Source organism: Giraffa tippelskirchi, chromosome 14 (genome assembly GCF_054371585.1).
Source record: "Giraffa tippelskirchi isolate mGirTip1 chromosome 14, T2T-mGirTip1v1.2.pri, whole genome shotgun sequence".
NCBI lineage: Eukaryota > Metazoa > Chordata > Mammalia > Artiodactyla > Giraffidae > Giraffa > Giraffa tippelskirchi.
The window spans coordinates 43,682,768-43,703,382 of NC_137288.1; the positions used below are offsets into that span (position 1 = coordinate 43,682,768).

The window sequence follows — 20,615 nt, forward strand, 5'->3', positions numbered from 1 at the left end:
GGGGGAGGTTCCTGGGGAAAATGATCCTGAGATTGGGAGCTTTGTGGTGGATCACTCAAGCCAGTGATTGAATTTGTGACACACAAATAACTCAAGGCAACACAGAAAGCCAGTTGGAATGCAGGTGGTACCAGGTCAAGCAGCAAGAGCTAGCAGATACTAACAAATCAAGAAAAAGTAAACTATGTGTTATTTGGGCATTGTCCTCAACATTTGGACGTTGGCCTCAACATTGTTGGAGAAGGAAATGGCAACCCACTCCAGTATTCTTGCCTGGAGAGTCCCAGTGACAGAGGAGCCTGGTGGGCTGCCATCTATGGGGTCGCAAAGAGTCGAACATGACTGATGTGACTTAGCAGCAGCAACAGCAGCAGCAGCTCAACACAGTATGTTCACAGGGCTTTCCAAAGATGAGAACAGCCTCAGGGCAAGAATCTGGGTCCAAAGCCTCACTTTTTCCTGCTACCATGTGAATGTAAGTTACCTGATGCTCCAACATCCCAGACACTAATTACGAGGGAGTAGGAGGAGGGAATTTGAAAGACTGAGCATTTGTCCAAAAGGTACCTAACTACTCAAGAGTGAATGTTTAACTTGTAACACTAGGCTGAGTGGGCTTTCTGCACAGTTACTTCTCCAGCCACATGTTACTCAATATTATTTATTTTTCATTACTTAAAATATCAAAAAGAGAGGGATAGTATAAGAGTAAAAAATATAGGTCATTGTTAGATAAATTATAGAAGAGCCATTGAATAAAATATTATTTGGCAATTAAAATGAATTAGTGTTTCAGCTAAACAAGGTGGATTGAAGACACAGTAATCAAAACTTCCACTCTTCTAATCCCCTCTAGAAAAATAAAAGACAGAGAATGGGAGAGGAGGAGCAGAAAAAACAAATCAGAAGCTAGAACAGAGCCTAACAAGTGGTAACTGACTTTAGCAGACCTAAAGAAAGCTTCATTTTCAAAATATTTATTTGGCTGCATGGGTCTTTGTTGTGGCATGTGGGATCTAGTTCCCTGACCAGGTATCGAACCTGGGCCTCCTGCATTGGGAACACAGTCTTAAATACTAGACCACCAGGGAAGTCCTGATAGCTTCATTCTTAAGTAGCAGTGGAGGAAGTCCAGAAATTGGCTGATCTATAATGAAGAATATCGGAGAAGCTCAGGGATTGAACATCGACATCATTTTGGTGTGTGTGTGTGTGTACAAATGGAGCTGGAAAAAGACGGTTGAAATGCTAAGTAAGAAGCAATTATAGATCCCTGGCTTCTTTTCCACACTCCTTGAGGTCTCCTCACAAGTCCCACCCCAGCAGAAGACTGAAATTCACTCTCCAGAGAGGCTAAGCCAAAGGTCTCATGAACTAATGGACACTGGATAAAGTTGAAGGCTTCAAAGAGAGTGGCTATATGGAAGGGCTGACACTGAAGGGTGAGAGTCCTGGCCCCTTGTCACACTTTGCTCACAAAATGATGAAACTAAACCCCCAAGAAGGGGACTGGAAATTTCTGTCCTTAAAGTTGATCTTTTCTCATCTTCAAATAAAAAGACCTTCAGACACTAAATGGAGGTGTTTGCCCCCAAGTTCAGCTTAAAAACCAATCAGCCAAGCCTTCTCACTTACACAGAGCTTCTAACAGACTTTTCAGTGTTTCATCCTAAATCGAAGCAAACCAGTGGAGTCAACCAGGCATTTGGAGGAAGCCTATGTGTTGGTCAATGTTCCTAGTTACAAACATGGAATTCATGATTGGCTCATTTAAGCAGAAAATGAATGAGTTAAAGCATATTATTGCAAAATTAGAGGGAGATGTATAGGTAAGTTTAGAAACCAATGGTGAGTGACAGGCTTTAAAAATCAGTAGTTACTGAGTCAGCTTCAGGGGCCAGTCTGAGCTACCACTGCTTGGTTGGTGACAACAGGCAAAAGAAAATGATTGTTATGTGTAAACGGAGACAAATTTGTCTGTGAATCCTCCATAATTTGTAGGGAGAGGACTATGGGAAAAATCAAGACATCAGTCTCATTTTCCAAGTAGGGAATAGGGGGTCTTATTTTTATTTTTTTATTATCAATTTTTATTTCACAGACATGAACTCTGATACCTTTGGGTTCCATATGTAAGAAAGGAAGTAAAACCAAATTTTAGCTGAAGATATCTCTGCAATATTGGGATTTTGGTAATAGCTTATTTTTCTCTATGTGGTTACTATATGTTTCCACGTTTCATGATTTTTAAATCAGAAGTATTTTTAAAAAGTGTTGGAGAAAAAAGAAATATTATTGGTGGCCAGAGTGGGCAGATGAGCTAAGAAACCCCATAGCCTCTCTTTGCCTTTGTAAACTTCTTCCTGGCTGTTTTGGGGGTAAATTGCACTTGGAGAATGCTCACCTCTGTACCGCAGCTCTGAGTCAACTGCTTCAGACTTTCAATTTTCTTACCAGCTTTTAACCAGTAATGAGAAGGCTATTCCAGATAAACTTGTGTAGGCCAGCAGGAGAAGAGGGAGAGCCACACGTGGTGAGAAGGCTTTTGATTACCCGTCACAATCCAGACTACCAGCAAGTTTCCCATGTGAGCAGAGCGGAGGGGTTGGTAGAAGCAGCAGCAGCTCTTGATAGAGATCTTTACATGGTTGGCACTTTATAATTCCTAAGGTCAGTCCATGTCTGAGGGTATGATTCACTCTCCTATGTTTTCCACCTCCCATAATCTCATCGAAGTTCATCCATCCAAGGACAATCCCTCAGTCGTCCTTGGCTTCTCTTCCGCCCCCCCCCTCCAACTTTGAATCACTCACTGAGCCTGTATTTTCAGTTCCAAGTCTGTCTTTGGAGTGATTTTCAAGTCTGTCCCCTTCTCTGAATCACCCTGCATCTGCCCACTTTCAGGCCTTCCTCACTGCTGCCCTGGACAAATGGGGAAATCTCCTAAGTGTCTGGTTGGCCTCCAGGACAGAATTACTGCTTCCAACTCTGTCAAGGAAGAGGCCCCCCTTTCCCACGAGGCCAATGCCAACCCCCCTTGCAGGGCGTGCAAACCTTTCATAAACGGACCCTAAATTTTAGTCAGTTGCTGCTTTGAAGATGACCAACTTGTCCTGTTTGCCAGAAATTTTCCAGGCTTTTATCACCCAGAAAACCCTTCATTCCTGGGAAAACCAGGATGTTGGGCACCCTATCCTAGCCCTTGTCACCCACCCCCAACTCAGCTGGCACATTAACAAAAACTTTACATTTAAAAAAATAGGGTATGACTGTACCTGATTAATTTTATCTGCCCCAAGCCTGCACTGGGCTGCCGTCTATGGGGTCGCACAGAGTCGGACACGACTGAAGCGACTTAGCAGCAGCAGCAGCAGCAGCCTGCACAGGATCTGGCATGTCATAGGCAATAAGTAATCTGTCTCTCTCCAACAATTCATGGTGTCAATAAGGCTAGTATTTTCTTTAAGGTTTTCGACCTCCTCTCTGTTATTTGTCTTGAGAATGAAAGTTTTGAAAATATATTTTATTGTGACATTCTTTCCTTTAGTAAATGACACTGGCTTAAAATGGTGGGCTAGGTGTTTTTTCTACCACCTGCCATCAGAGAAACAAACAGCAATATTCATTTATCAGAAATTACTGAATATAATGAATTTTATCACGGGAAAGAAAGTAGATACAGCTCCTATATTCTATTAACCCCAGGTTCTTATGGAACCTGTCTACCTTAGAATGTTTGAGTGTCATTCTCTGATAGATGGTCTTGTCATTACCTCACTTTCTGAAGAAAGATCAGGTTGGTGAAAGTCTTAAACCTTAGAAGCGTGCTTTGCAAACTCTGTGACTATTAGTTCCCAAGGACCATACTGTCATTAAAAGTAGTAGACTTAATGGAAAACCCATCAAACACAACAGGAAATGCAGTATTTTTTTCCATTTTAATAAGTATTATTTTATGAAATAGATATTTATATATAGTCACGGCTGAAGGAAATGGCTACCTACTGCATTGTTGCCTGGGAAATACCATGGACAGAGGAACCCAGCAGGCTATAGTCCGTGGGGTCATAAAAGAGTCAGACATGACTTAGTAAGTAAACAACAACAACTACTGAAATATCTCATTACTAACTATTCTATTAGCCTGTATGCTTATTACACTAATATTCATGGCAGAGATCACTGAAAATGACGTGTATTTGAGAAAAGTAGTTCAGTTCAGTCGCTCAGTCGTGTCCAACTCTTTGGACCCCATGAATTGCAGCACGCCAGGCCTCTCTGTTCATCACCAACTCCTGGAGTCTACCCAAACCCATGTCCATCGAGTCAGTGATGCCATCCAACCATCTCATCCTCTGTCGTCCCCTTCTCCTCCTGCCCCCAATCCTACCCAGCATTAGAAAAGTAGAGAACTCTCCAAAATTAAACTGTTTAATCCCTGCTTCTGATTGTGATTCAGTCAAGTCTGTACAAGCTGTGTTTGGTAACCTGTATTTAATTCTGTCTTGAGATGCCCTTTCCCTGTGTGCTGTGCTGTACTTGGTTGCTCAGTCATGTCTGACTCTTTGCAACCCCATGGACTGTAGCTCCCCAGACCCCCCTGTCCATGAACATTCTCCAGGCAAGAATACTGGAGTGGGTTGCCATGCTCTCCTCCAAGGGATCTTCCCAACCCAGGGATCAAACCCAGGTCTCCTGCGTTGCAGGCAGATTCTTTACCAGCTGAGCCACCCAGGAAGCCCATGAATACTGCAGTGGGTAGCCTATCCCTTCTCCAGGGGATCTTCCTGACCCAGAAATTGAACTGGGGTCTCTTGCATTGCAGGCGGATTCTTTACCAGCTGAGCTACCAGGAAAGCCCCTTTCCCTGTGTGGAGCATTCTAAAACTCAAATTGGTTCTGCCACTTGCTCAGCTGTGAGTTTCTTTCATATGTTCTCCAAATGCACTAGGAATTCCTTGGGACCTCATCCCATCACCGTTCTTTTGAATGACTGGGTGTTCACACACATCCCCTGGTAAGAGGTTCAGACATTTGTAGTTGCATCTATTGCAAAGCTTTTTAAATCCTCTCTTAAACTGACTAAAGACTACTTTTTTAAAATTGAGGTATAGTTCATTTACAATGTTGTGTTAGTTTCAGGTGTACAGCAGTGATTCAATTATATACTCTTATTCAGATTCTTTTCCATTATAGGTCATTACAAGATAGTGACTATAGTTCCTGTGCTATACAGTAGGTCCTTGTTATTTATTTGGTGTATAGTGGTGTGTATATGTTAATCCCCAACTCCTAATTTATCTCCCCTCCCGCCCCATCTATCCCCTTTGGTAATCGTAAGTTTGTTTTGTCTGTGAGTTTATGGCTTGAAACATCTGCCTAATGTGGCTCCTTTCATTTTCCCCTTTGTGAAACTCTCTTCAAAAGAGTAATAGGTGAGAGGACTAGGTCAGCCTAGTTACCCTGGCAACTGCAGTGAGTGTGTGTACACAGTGTGCACATACACAGGTGGGTGGAAGAGGGATTGCTCATTAAAATACACTCCACATGGAAAGGAGATGGGAGACTGTGCCTCTTTCCATGTTTAAGTGAAAATCATGTACCCTGCAAAAAAAGAAGCTTGTAGCTGAATCTATTGCCAAGTTTCTTAGGTCCTCCGCACTCTGACTAGACTGCTTTTTTTTAAAGGACACTTTCTGGGGTTGAGTTTCAACTCCATGGATCTTGCTCTCACAGCATCTTTTCACTTGCAATCCATACCGTTTCATCTTTTGCCCTCTTAGGAAAGGTAGTAGACAATATTTTAAAATTTTAAATATATATATTTGTATATGTATATATGTATTACAATTGCAAGTAAAATGTTTGTGGGAAGAATCTGGTTTTTTTGTTTGTTGTTGCATGCCTTTCTTCGATCTTGACTTGGAGCCAGATTTACCATTTAGAATTTCTATCTTGATCTCTTGCTTATGAACAGGGAAGAAAAATAAATATGTTTCAGAATGACCACCTGAGTCTGCAGCAAATCACATCTTAATCTCCTTCCATTTTGGTAAAGATTCTCAAACCCAAATACTTTCTGTGCAGCCTCGTATAAAATATATCCCATCCTCCTTCACACACCCACAGCAAATGTCACTAAATAATAATATACTCAGACTCTTTCTTAATCCAGCTCCCCAGATAAGCACTATTAATGAAACAGATCTGGAATATGAGATAACACCTATTTGCTGCCTCTCTTTTACGCTATCACTTTCTAACTTACTTTTCCTTCCAACCTTATAGATTTTATAATGGAATGGATTTTTTTGTTTGAAGGAGGAAGGGGGCTTAATATTTTATAACTAGCCTCATATTTTTAGATATACTTTGAAAAAAAATTTAAACACCTATATTCTCTCAAATATATATAAAACTATATTTGAACTAAAATCACTGGTTTCTGCATAATAATTTTAAGGTGATTTCTGATACTCTTAAGGAGTTTGAAGTCAAAATTTATTTTTATCCTCCTTCTCCATAAAGTATTTACTGAGTGCCTCGTGGTATATGGTTTAAGCAAAGCATTGCACAAAGCAAATTATTCAGGTATAGTCTGAGTGAACAGTTTGAGACATAAATGATTTCATACAACTACAGGAGTTAGCAGGGCTAGTTTATAACTGGAGATATTGTTTTATAAGGTGTTATTATCTTAGAATACATGTGTCAAGAATTCAAAGAACAAAGTTATTTTCAATGATTACATTTATGGTGGTCAGATACTGTTTTACTTGGAAGCATGGCTTTGCAATCCACCCGGGATCTAGGCAACCATTTTATTCCCAATTGCACCCTCCACCCCCACCGTTCCAGGTAAAGTGTCAGGTTGGTGCTCTGCTGCTGGGAAAACTAATGATCAAAACTTGGGGAAAAAATTCTTTAGAGGTTTTTTCTGGCAGATACCTACGGTCTGGAGGGAAGTGTTGCACAGTGAAAATGATCATGTTTACTCCTAAACTAAATGGGCATCCATCTTATTCTTATGCCTGTCGTGGTGTACCCAGAAAGCGCTGGATGAAGTGAGCATAATGGAATAACTCCCCGCCCTCTTCAGGAAAAGAAATTTCTCATTGTAATGTTATGGTGCGCTCTACAATAGTAATGATTTTTATAGCTTCATAGTATACTCTCAACAAACAGCGTTGAAAATGGATTAAATGATTTTGTTTTGCTTTGGCTATTAGTCTATCTCAGAAACAGTTTACCGTCTCATACATAATATACTGATAGTGATTATCCCTTATTTCTAAGTAACACTCTCAGGGATTCAGTGACAATGAGAACAGCAGGAAATGCCAAGGAGCATAATAGCTTCCTAAGCAGCTATGTAACTTTCCATCTCTCTGCGGGCTGAGGTGAGGCAGTGGACTGGTGGACAGAGAACTTTTGTCTTCTGAATGTGGTCTTATTTCCCCTGTAAGAACCCATGATGGAGGGGCGTCAGGACAAAAGAGCTTGAACCGGCGATACGAATTTTTTTCACATCTTGGCAGAAACTCACACATCACCCCAGTCTAGTGTGATAATGGTATTCTTTTCCTGACTATGACCCACCACAGGAAAACCATGAGGGTCACACAATGGCCAGAAATTAACTCTTGACATGCTTGCAGCTTTTCCAGCAAACACTGGGGCTTAATATTACAGAACTAGAAGAGCTCATCTCCCCTGGTGATAGCAATCTGCCTTTCAATTTTGCTGTCTCGAACAGCCAGCTGTGAGCCTTTATATAACATTTCACAGTCCCTTAATTACCACATGACAACCTCAGGGCTGCTAATCCTAATACCGTTCCAAAGTGAGGAACTTATGATATGTCAGCAGTTTAATGCAACTCTTTCTGTGGTAATCATGTTTCGTGGAAAATATGGTTCTTCCCCAAACACAGTGAATACTCACCTTACAATGTTCAGATGAGCTTTTGCTTATGCCCCACATCACTGGAGAGAAATAGCCTCTGTGTCCTGGTACAGAGGTGTACCGGGACTGCTAAGCATATAACAGAGAGCCAAATGAGAAAGACTGGTAGGGGAAAAGAAGTGAATAACATCAGGCCAGACAAGATTCATTGCACTGCTCAAGCATAGCATAGCTAGTCTTTTTCTTTTTCTTGGTAGAAATTGGGCCACAAATGCAGCATTCATAGGCTCTGTGATGATGCCTGGTGATTTAGTAGCTAAGTCATGTCCGACTCTTGTGACCCCATGAACTGTAGGTCACAAGACTCCTCTCTCCATGGGATTTCTCAGGCAAGAATACTGGTGTGGGTTACCTTTTCCTTCTCCAGGGGATTTTCCCAACCCAGGGATTGAACCTGTGTCTCCTGCATTGCAGGTGGTCTCCTGTATTGCAAGAAGTTTCTTTACCACTGAGCCACCAGGGATTCCCATAATGCATAAGAATTAACTAAATTTTGATGATCTTAACATGGCCACCAGGACAGTGTTATCACTTTAGGGCAGATGAAGGCAGGTCAAAGGATCTACAGGAAAAAGAAAGGTTTGCCTTATTGGCTAAATCAAAGACATCAATTGACCAGGCACAATCATTCAGGACTGATATTAACTTGGACTCAAATAGGCTGGATTTGTTTTCTCTGATTCTGCTTACTTTCTGCCCAGGTTGGTATGCTACTGATTGCCAGAAGGCAATTAATTGAGTCTACATTTCAAATGTAGCAGTGTAAATTTAATACGACATTTGTTGTTTGGTGAGTTTCTTAATATCCCCAGACATATTAATCAATCAACAAGTACTTACTGAGCCTCTATTCTGCCCTGAGTGTTTTGCTAAGTGTTCTTGGGGACATGAAACGTATGAGATGAAGTTTGAGTTCTCCAAGGAAGTGCAATGAGGTGGCTTACAAGGCTTCAATCCTAGCTCATCAACTTACTAGGCTTTGAGAAAATTAAGTCACATTTTGGACCCTCACTGATTTTTAACATGAGGCTAAAAATGCCTGTTGAATGGGGTTAGAATTTCTATCTTGGGCCCCCTCTGAACTCCATACTTGTATATCTAATAGTCAACTTGCCCTCTCTACTTGGATACCTAACAGAATCACAAGCTAAATATGTCTAAGATGCTTCATCCTTGCCATTCCACCCCTACCAAGATCCCTACCACACACTTTTTCCTCCAACTTTTATCTTTCTCAGTACACAGCATCACAGTACTACTGGGTACTCAAAGACTTCCTTTTCTCATTAATTCATCAGCAGGTTCTATCGGTCTTGTCTTGAAAGTACATTTCTGATTCACCTACTTTTCTTTGTCTTCGTTGCCTCCACTTGTGATTCAGACATCCATCTTTCATCTCCTACAACAACTCTGTCTGGTTTCACAGTTTTGACCCCTGAGATTTTTAGTCCAATCTCCACTCAGTAGTAAAAATGCTTTCTAAACCTGAATTGGGACTTTCACTTCTGGTTAAGATGTAGAAAGTCATGAATTCCCACTTTTCAATGGTGTACTTAATTATATTTTGGTGCCCCAATTATTCTGGATTTTACTAGTGGCAGCCTCTACAAGTGACTCCCATGTCTTTGTGACATGTCCTCATTAATTTTACTAAGCACTTCTTTCAGTTCAGTTCAGTCACTCAGTTGTGTCTGACTCTTTGCGACCCCATGGACTATAGCATGCCAGGCCTCCCTGTCCATCACCGTCTCCCGGAGTCTACCCAAACTCATGTCCATTGAGTCGGTGATACCATCCAACCATCTCATCCTCTGTCGTCCCCTTCTTCTTCCGCCTTCAACCTTTCCCAGCATCAGAGTCTTTTCAAATGAGTCAGCTCTTCACATCAGGTGGCCAAAGTATCGGAGTTTCAGCTTTAACATCAGTCCTTCCAATGAACACTCAGGATTGATCTCCCTTAGGATGGATTGGTTGGATCTCCTTGCAGTCCAAGGGACTCTCAAGAGTCTTCTCCAACACCACAGTTCAAAAACATCAATTCTTTGGCACTCAACTTTCTTTATAGTCCAACTCTCACATCCATATATGACCACTGGAAAAACCATAGCCTTGATTGAATGGACTTTTGTTGGCAAAGTAATGTCTCTGCTTTTTAATATGCTGTCTACGTTGGTCATAACTTTCCTTTCAAGGAGTAAGCACCTTTTAATTTCATGGCTGCAGTCACCATCTGCAGTGATTTTGGAGTCCAAAAAAATAAAGTCAGCCACTGTTTCCACTGTTTCCCCATCTATTTGCCATGAAGTGATGGGACTGGATGTCATGGTCTCCTTGTCAAGACAAGACTTTCCAGGCTCACCTTATACCTCCCAACCCCAGGTCTAAAATCAGCACTTCTCTGCAGATCCCTGGTTCCTTTCACTGGGGAATGGATCAGAGACCAAGTTTTGTGTGCTCAGTTCAGTTCAGTTCAGTCACTCAGTTGTGTCCAACTCTTTGTGACCCCATGGACTGCAGCACGCCAGGCTTCCCTGTCCATTACCAACTCGTGGAGCTTGCTCAAACTCATGTCCATTGAGTTGGTGATACCATCTTCAGCCTTTTGGCTAAGATCAAGTATAGTATCTGTTCTTATCAGTGTGTGTGCCAGGGATGCTCATTATTCTTAGGATATCATTGCTTGACCCTTTCGGTGGGCAGAGTTAGGAAACATTTGTATGTATGTGTTGTTGTGTAGTCGCTAAGTCATGCCCAGCTCTGCAACCCCATGGACTGTAGTCTGCCAGGCTCCTCTGTCCATGGGATGCTCCAGGCAAAAATATTGGAGTGGGTTGCCATTCCTTCTCCAGGGGATCTTCCTGACCCATGGATTGAACCCAGGTCTCCTGCATTGCAGGCAGATTCTTTACCATCTGAGCCACCAGGGGAGCCCCATATATATGTAAGTATACATACATACATACATATATATATGTAAGTATACATACATACATATATATGTAAGTATACATACATATATATATATACACTTATCTATACATGTGCACATACACATATATAAGCACATGTATTTTATATTTTAGAAACCATGAGTTCATATTGAGTTCAATTGAGTTCAATCTCAATTCATCCTGACATTGTTCACTTCCTTCATTTCATATTTGTATGTCCTTTCTTCCAAAGTGCAAACTCTGGCCCCTCACAGTACAGCACATTTACTTATTTGTTCAATCTATAATACATTCAATTTTTTCTGTATTGTTTCACTCATCCCTCTTCAAATCATGAATGAACTAAAAGAAGTTCAGAGTTTGTTTGCAGTTCTCTCTCTTCATTCCACCTCATTCTCCACCCCACCCAACACTGAGGGCTTAATAATCGAATTCTGTGTTCATAAATTACCTGATTGTTCTTTTTTTTTTTTTTTTTAACCCTCCCATAAGTGTGGTTATAGTATTTCTTGAAATACATTGGGGCCATTCGTTCTACTTTCCATTCCATTTTAGATTCCCCTTTTCCATCTGGATTGGGTTAATTTAATTTTTTATATTAAAAATTTTAAGATGATTACAAAGTCTAAAACTGTATCAAAAGAAATAATCTAACAAGTGTCACTGCTGCTGTATCCCTTTTGCCCTATTTCTTCCTCTACCTAACCTTATAGGAAATCAGCTTTGTTATTTCTGATTTATTTTCTCTGTATTCCTTATGTGAAAGTGAAAGTGAACGGCACTCAGTTGTGTTCCTCTCTTTGTGACCCCATGGACTATACAGTCCATGGAATTCTCCAGGCCAGCATACTGGAGTGGGTAGCCTTTCCCTTCTCCATGGGATATTCCCAAGCCAGGGATTGAACCCAGGTCTTCCACATTGCAGGCAGATTCTTTACCAGCTGACCCACCAGGAAAGCTCTGATTTTTTTTATTTTTCGCCTCTATCTCACACAAAAAAGAGTATATAATATGTGCTCTTTTGTACTTTACTTTTTGTTCCCTTAATAATATGTCATAGAAATCATTCTTATAGCAATTCATAGAGCTCTTCCACATTCTTTTTTACCCCCTTCTCACACCCTTCTCCTTCTCTTCCTTTTTAATAACCCTGGCTCAGATGGTAAAGAATCTGTCTGCAATGCAGGAGATCCGGGTTTTATCCCTGGGTCAGGAAGATCCTCTGGAGAAGAGAACAGCTACCTACTCCAGTATTCTTTCCTGGAAAATCCCATGGACAGAGGAGCCTGGCAGGCTACAGTCCATGGGGTCACAGTCAGACATGACTGAGAAACTAACACTTTCACAGGATGGCTGATACTACTTGGTATATGCACCAGATTTATTATATCAATGCTTGGACGTTTAGAGAATGTCTTATATTTTGCAGATATACATATTGCTGCTGTGCATAAATTTGCACATATATATTTTCATATTATTGAAAGTGTAGCTTCAGTGTAAATTCCGAGAAGTAGAACTGCTGGGTCAAAGGCTACATGTAGTTGTAGTTTGCAAGACATTGTCACTTTTCTCTCCAGAGGAGGTGTGTCATTTTGCATTCCAGCAGTGCATAAGAGTGACTCTTGCCACGCAGCCTCATCAGCAGAGTATGCTGTCAAGTTTTTGAAATTTTGCCAATCTGATGGGTGAGAAATGATGCTGCAATGTGGTTTACTTTGCATTTCTCTTATTATGTGTAAGTTGCACATCTTTTCATATGCTTAAGGGCCAACTTTACATTTCTTTTAATGAAATTTTTTGTTTATGTCTTTTGTCCATTTTTCTATGGGATTTTGGTCATTTATTCTTCAATATTTAAATGTTTTTTTGTATATTAATGATGATCCTTTATCTGCCAATATTGCCTCTCAGAATATACTCATTTTAAAGATTGTTTAGTTTTGGGTGGTCAAATTTATCAACATTTTACTATACTGCATGTGGATTTTGAGACATTGTTATAAATCCTTTCCCTACACTTAGGTTACGTAAGAATTCACCTGGTACTTTTATGTTTATAAATATTTTTACATTTGCATCTCTGATCCATTGGGTGCTTATTTTGTGTATTATAGAAGAAATGAGTCTAATTTTACCTTTTCTAAAAAAAGTTATTCCCTTTACTAAGAAGAAAGAAGATAATTTTTATCCCATTTTTCTGACATCACCTTTATCATATGCCATATTTCTCTATGTAGTTTGGTTTATTTAATCATCAGACTCTTGACAACCATGTATGGATTGGTATTTAGGATTATAATTCAAAGGAGCCCCAGCCACAGGGGAAGCTGTGACTGACTCACCAGATCTTTCCTGTGAGCCTTCATTAAATGCATAGGGGCAGTATGCTGATGACTGCAGACAAGAGACCTTAAGAGAATCATATCCCCAATATGCATGTCTTGTTCCCTAAATGCAAGGTAGTGGCACAGTGTAATCACCCTTATCGAGCTCTGGCTGAATTTCTAATCCATGGATTCATAAGCAACACAATTGTTATACTAAGCTTCTAAGTTTGTGGGTTAGTTTGTTATGTAGCAAAAGATAGTTGATGACTTCTGCTTTCTCATTTGCATAAAAAGCGTGTGGAAGTCGCCCTGCCATCGAAAAGCAAGTGAAAAAAAAAAAGTGAACAGGCTGAAAAATCAACAACTTTTCTTGGATCCATTAGAGAGGGGAAGATACAGGCCAAACCACTGCTCTTAAGATGGGAGAGACAGAGAGGTGAATATAGGGAGTCATGGCTTAGCCGAGCAGAGTCAAAAGTGAAGACCACCACAGGAACCATTACTGGGGTAGGAAAACCGGAACTGTAGTTGACAAATTGGTGGAGATCAGTGTGGACAGGTCTGAGAATTAAAACTCCAGGGGTAGCCAGTTGTTGGAAGGACCCCACAGTATTGTAAGATTTACTTCCAGCAGCTTGGCTAGATTCCCACAGTAAATATTGGAGAAAAATCTCCTTAACTTTCTGGCAGAGGAGGGGAAAAATGACCCATTTTAAAAATACACCTGAGCATTCTATTCTAACAGGGCCTGCCCTCAGGGGAAGCTAGTTAATCAGAGCCTAACCTATTGGAGTATTACCAGACTGTGGGGGAAAAGGAACTCTGACTACAGCCAACCCTAGCCATCCTATCCCACTTAAGGTGGGAGAAAAAAAAAAAACAAACTGAGAAATTCTTATGAAGCTAATAATCCAGAGGCATGGACTCATTAAAAGACTGATACCTAATCATAGAACTATGGAAGGCTTCTGCTTCCCCCTAGACCTTACCACCACATAAATAAACTTTGGTACATGCAAACAATGAAATATTGTTTAGTGCTAAGAAGAAATGAGCTATCAAGTCTTAAAAAGATATGGTGGAAAGCTACATGCACATCACTAAGTGAAAGAAGCCAATCTGAAAAGGCTAAATACTGCATGATTTCAACTATATGACATTATGAAAAAGGCAAAACTATAAAGACAGTAAAAGTCTCAGTGGTTGCCAGGGGTTAGGGGTGAGGTAGAGATTAGTTGGCAGAGCACAGGGGATTTTTATGGTAATAAATATACTCTGTATAACATCACAGTGATGGATGATATATTATGCATTTGTCCAAATGTATAGCTCTAAGATGTATATCACTAAAAGGGACCCATAATGTAAACTATGGACTTTGGGTGATAGGTGGCACCAACAGTAAAGAACCTGCCTGCCAATACAGGAGATGTAGGAGACATGGGTTCGATCCCTGGGCCAGGAAGATGACCTAGAGGAGGGCATGGCCACCCACTCCAGTATTCTTGTCTGGAGAATCGCATGGACGTAGCCTGGCAGGCTGCAGTCCAAAGGGTTACAAAGAGTCAGACACAACTGAAGTGACTAAAGCACGCATGCACAATATCAGTGTAGGTTCATCAGTTGTAACAAATGTACCACTCTGTTGGAGGATAATAAGGAGTTGATGCATATGTCAGGAGTGCAGCTATATGGGAATTCTCTCTAATCTCCTCTCAAATTTGCTGTGAGTATTCAACTGCTCTTAAAAAATTGTCTTAATTTTTAAAAAGATAACTGATATACTACTTCCATTGAACATTGTACAAGAAGCCCTGGTCAGTGAAATAAGACTGGGAAAATAAATAAAAGATATATGTATTAGAAAATAAAAGATAGAACTTCCTTTGTGTGCACCGGAAAACTTATGGAACTTATAAACAAAATAAAACAAAAAAACTTACACTAGTAAGAGGGTTTAGTATGGTTGCAGAATACAAGATTAACATATAAAAATCAATTGCATTTCTATACACTAGCAAAAAAAAGGAAAATAAAAACATTTATTATAGCAGCAAAATATCAAACACTTAAGAAGTAATCTGTCAAGAGATACATAAGATCTTTGCACTGAAAACTAAAAAATGTTGTTAAGAGATACTAAAGACATTGGAAGACTCAATATTGTCAAGTTATTGGTTCTATCCAAACTGATCACGAATTGCAGTATATTCACAATCAAAAGCCCAACAGAGTAATTTAAATTTTTATGAAAGTGCAAATAATCTAAAATAATCGTAGCAATTTTGAAAAAGAGCAATTTTGAGATTTGCAATACCTACTTCAGAACATTAATACTGCAGTAATCAAGACATTGTGTTGTTGGCATAAGAAGACAAATAGGTCAACAAAGCACAGTGCAGTCCAGAAATAGATTCACAAAACATGGTTGATTGATTTTTACAAGGCCTTAAGTCAATTCAATAAAGAAAGGGAAGTTTTTTTTTAAACAAATATTGCTAAAATAACTGGATACCCATATTTAGAAAAAGAAACTCAATCTCTACACATACATAAAATCTATGTAAGTGTATGTATGAAAGTGAAAGTGTTACTTGCTCAGTAGTGTCTGACTCTTTGCAACCTCATAGACTGTAGCCCACCAGGCTCCTCTGTCCATGGAATTCTCCAGGCAAGATTGCTGGAGTGAGTAGCCATTTCCTTCTCCAGGGCATTTTCCCAACCCAGGGTTGGAACCCAGGTCTCCTGAATTGCAGGCAGATTCGTTTCCATCTGAGCCACAGAAAAGCCCAAGTGTATGTATAGTAATATTACTATATTAAGTGTATGTATAGTAATATTAATATATAACAAAAATTAATTTGAGATAGGTGATAAATCTAAATGTAAAGCTATAACAATGAAGCCACTAGAGAAAACATATCAGAACATCGTGTGACCTGGGAATAAGCAAAGATTTCTTAGGACATATGAAAGAGAAAAATTGTGAAATTGATATTTATGAAAATTAAAGGGACATCATTAAGAAAATGAATAGGTAAGCCACAGACTGGGAAGCATATTTGCAAAGCATATATCTCACAAAAAATTCATATCCATAAACATAAACAAATCCTAAATTCAACAACCTGGTACAAACATGGGCAAAAGAACAGAGAAAAAAAAGGATACAAAAATGTACAAAGTGCACAAGAAAAGATGTTCAACATCATTGATCTTGATGAAAAATTAAAAGCACAATGAGATACCATTTCCCTCCCACTAAAATAAAAAAGACTGACGTGGCTAAAGGTTAAAGGGAATGTGGAGCAAATAAAATTCTTGTATTTGGTTGCTAGGATTGTAAAATGGTAAAAGTCTTGGAAAACTGGAAGTTTCTTATAAAATTAAACATATACCTTCCCTATGGCCCAGAATTTCCACTCCTACATCTTTACCTGAGAGAAATGAAAACAAATGTCTACCAAACACTTGTATGAGAACGTTGAGAGCAACTTTATTTATAATAGTCAGATGGGAAATGGTACAAATGTCCCTCAATATGTGGATGATTAGTTCAGTTGGAGTATTTGCATGCAGTTGAATACTCTTGAGCAATGAAAGGAGATGAACTATTGATACACATAGCAGCATGGATGAATCTCAAAAACATGTTGAGTAACAGAAGTTGGACAGAAACAAGTCCACACTATATGAGTCTATTTATATGAAGTCCAGGAATAGGCATGATGATAGAAATCTGATCAACGAGAGAAGGGTGTAGGGTTGGTAATGGTTGTTTACTGCCTAGGAGACCGGTAGAGAGAGAAATGTTCTATATCTTTTTATGGGCAGTTATTGCCAGTTGTACAAAACTAAGTTAGATTACCTTATTCTCCTCTTTGATAGTTTTAGTTGCCCTTGGATATAACCCAAATGGCTAGTTTTGGTTTTTTTTTTTTTTCATCTGCACTTATAACAGTTTAAAGGTTTTATTTACTGTATTTAGCTATTTCCTGTAATAAGTTTGGTTCTGAGAGCAGGGACTATGCCAGTCTTGTTCCTGATTGCATCTCCAGTGCTCATATGTAGCTGCTCATTACATTTCAGCTCCCTTCTCTTTCCTTCACTTCCACTCCTTAAGGAACTGAAACGAATCACCAAGTCTTGAACTAGAACTTGTAGCACACATTATTCTTTCTGGATTTAGCTTAGCTATATTTTTGAAACTGGCTTTCATCACATACATGCTGTACCGAGGGATGGGATATGATGTCCAGGTGAAAGGACTGGAGTTCCTGCCAATGAAACAGTGGGTGTTTTACAGCAATCGTAACACTAGTGATTAGTCAAAATGCAGTTTTCTCATACTGTAGATTCAGTCCTGGTAGGTGATTAGTCCTGGTGACAAGAAATTATTGCCTTCCAGTGAGTAGAAAATAGTGTCTAAAATATGGTCAAGTTGACTGTTTATGTTCTTGAACTGGAATGACTCATCAGAGCGATGGATGCCATACAGGATAACCCTAGATGTATCACAGAGAAAACATCTACCACCTGTTATGTATATAAATTTCTGGACCATCAACCAATTTAGAAACAAAGAGAAGCTGTAGCCATATTTTTGAAATGAACTAAATTACTTCAAAGACATAGACACAAAAGGGTGCCCACTACTCTTTCCATTTTTACACAAAATAAACATCTAGTAACTGTAAATGATGAGAATCCCAAAGTATTATATATAATAATTTCCTTCTGGAAATTGTGGTTCTGTTGAAACAACACTGGAATCTCAGTGGTGGAAGACAACAAAGTACACATTTCTGCTCTCACTACCTGTCTGTCCATCATGGATTCCCTGGAGCCTGAGCTCTTCTGGAGCCCATGTCTTCTCTCTGAGATTAAAGAAGAAGAAATAGCCACCAATAGAAATACAGCTGATAGTCATAGTGTAAAGGAAAAGAGCAACTAGAAGATTGTTCAGTGCTCTTGAAGTCCCCCCCACCCCAACCTGACAACTTGCATTTCTTGTCCAAAGTGAGTCACAAGGCCACTTCTAAGTCTGAGATGGACAGGGCACTGCAACTCTGCTATGTGCCTGGAAGCGGGAGAGCTGAGAATAGTGGGTAAACAGCATTCATGATCAGCATCCCAATGAAAGTTGACCTTTTCTTTTATGACCACCATCAAGACAGTCATCACTCCCCATGTACTAGTTATAAGGCACTAAGTATTGACTGCTTGCCAAGTACTGTGCTTTATTCATTAGCTTCTTTACTGATCACAAAAACTTAATCTTGCAGATAATATTGTTAAGCTGCATTTTTAGATGAGAAAATACAGACTGGAAGAAGAAAGAATTTATGTCCAGGTCATAAATTCAATAAGGGAAGGAGCCAGGATTTGAACATAGATACATCTGAATCCAGGGCTTGTACTCTAAACTACCATGTTATACAGTCATTCTAGCCATGCTGGAATGTGTTAAAAATTAACACTGAAGGCCCACATCCCTAAGGCACTCTTAAGAACTTCTTGTATTGAACCAAGGATATGCAAAAATCAGGTATTTGGTATAGGCCTAATAACACTGTTGCATCTGCCAACATTTGTTTATAGGCTCCAAGGACTATATGTCTTCATTCTCCTTGGGAGTCTGTAGGTTTTTACTTCCACCGGCTGACACTGTGTAGATACTCAAGTATATAGATGTCTGTGAATAGGGAGACGTGGAAACTGAAAGGGACCATCCCAAGTTGGTCAATATTATACTCTCATGAGATCTTGTCTAGCTGTTACAGAGTGATTTTCTTCTTCCCAGGCATAATACTCAGATCGCCATCATCTGGGGTCCTGGTTTTAAGAATTGCTTTCCATGATTTCTAGACCTCAGAACCAACCCTTTATGAGTGTCTAAATATCTTCTTAAAGTACCTCATCCAAATTTTCCTTTAAGAAACCAAAAAGCTGCGTTGGCATACTAATTAAGATCATTAATCCCCATAGACCTGTGCCTCTTGTAGAGGGATTTAGTGCTAACGTTTAAATATTTGGGCTATGGAATGGGATAGCAAATTCATTTCCAGTCGCCTGCAGCAGTGACTGGCTTGGTAACCTGTTCTCTGGCTCCCTGCCTTTCCTCATGCACGGCTTCACTCCTCTGCTCTGACCCTTTGCCTTCCTGCTTCACTATGTGCTCGTTGCTCCTGTCTCAGGCTCTGCTTCTAGCGGAACCCTAACTATAACACCAAACAAAAGTCAGTGCCAACAAGCTGGTTTTGGGTAATTATATGAAAGATTTGAGTTTTAAAATGCTGGGTAGAGGAAAATGTTTCAACACAGACTGAAACCTTACAAAGCAGAGACATAACTTTGCCAACAAAGGTCTGTGTAGTCAAACTTATGGTTTCTCCAGTAGCCATGTACAGATGTGAGAGTTGGACTGTAAAGAAGGCTGAGAGCTGAAGAATTGATGCTTTCCAACTATGGTGCTGGAGAAGACTACTAAGATTCCCTTGGACAGCAAGGGGATCAAACCAGTCAATCCTAAAGGAAATAAACCCTGAATATTCATTGGAAGTACTGATGCTAAACCTGAAACTCCAATACTTTGGCCATCTGAGGTGAAGAGCCAACTCATTAGAAAAGACCCTGATGCTGGGAAAGACTGAGGGCAGGAGGAGAAGGGGGGAACAGAGGACAAGATGGTTGGATGGCATCACCAACTCTATGGACATGTGTTTGAGCAAGCTCCGGGAGTTGGTGATGGACAGGGAAGCCTGGTGTGCCACAATCTTATGAGATCACAAAGAGTCAGACATGACTTGAATGTTTGAGCATTTTAAAAGTTTAAGTTTTTTCCTCTAAAGAAACAGGGTGATATGAGAATCAGAAGCAGAAGCCTGGTCTACAAAGCTGGTCAAAAAGGCTGTTCTTGCTTCTTTTGAAGGTTCAATTCAGTTGCTCAGTCATGTCTGACTCTTTGCAACCCCATGGACTGCAGCACGCCTGGCATCCCTGTCCATCACCCACTCCCGGAGTTTACCCAAACTCAAGTCCATTGAGTCGGTGATGCCATCTAACCATCTCATCCTCTGTCGTCCCCTTCTCCTCCTGCCTTCAATCTTTCCCAACATCAGGGGCTTTTCAAATGAATCAGCTCTTTGCATCAGGTGACCAAAGTATTGGAGTTTCAGCTTCAACATCAGTCCTTCCAATGAACACTCAGGATTGATCTCCTTTAGGATGGACTGGTTGGATCTCCTTGCAGTCCAAGGGACTCTCAAGAGTCTTCTCCAACACCACAGTTCAAAAGCATCAACTCTTCAGCGCTCAGCTTTCTTTATAGTCCAACTCTCACATCCATACATGATTACTGGAAAAACCA

The 20,615-nt window shown here is 40.0% G+C and overlaps 1 protein-coding gene and 1 pseudogene across 1 annotated transcript in view; both read left to right on the forward strand.

Moving 5' to 3' along the window:
- The window catches only part of ZNF521 (zinc finger protein 521), an 865,909-nt gene that overhangs the window by 337,159 nt on the left and 508,135 nt on the right, over nt 1-20,615 (forward strand). The gene's annotated exons all lie outside the window — the stretch shown is intronic.
- On the forward strand, nt 10,551-10,655 carry LOC145534993 (U2 spliceosomal RNA; annotated as a pseudogene).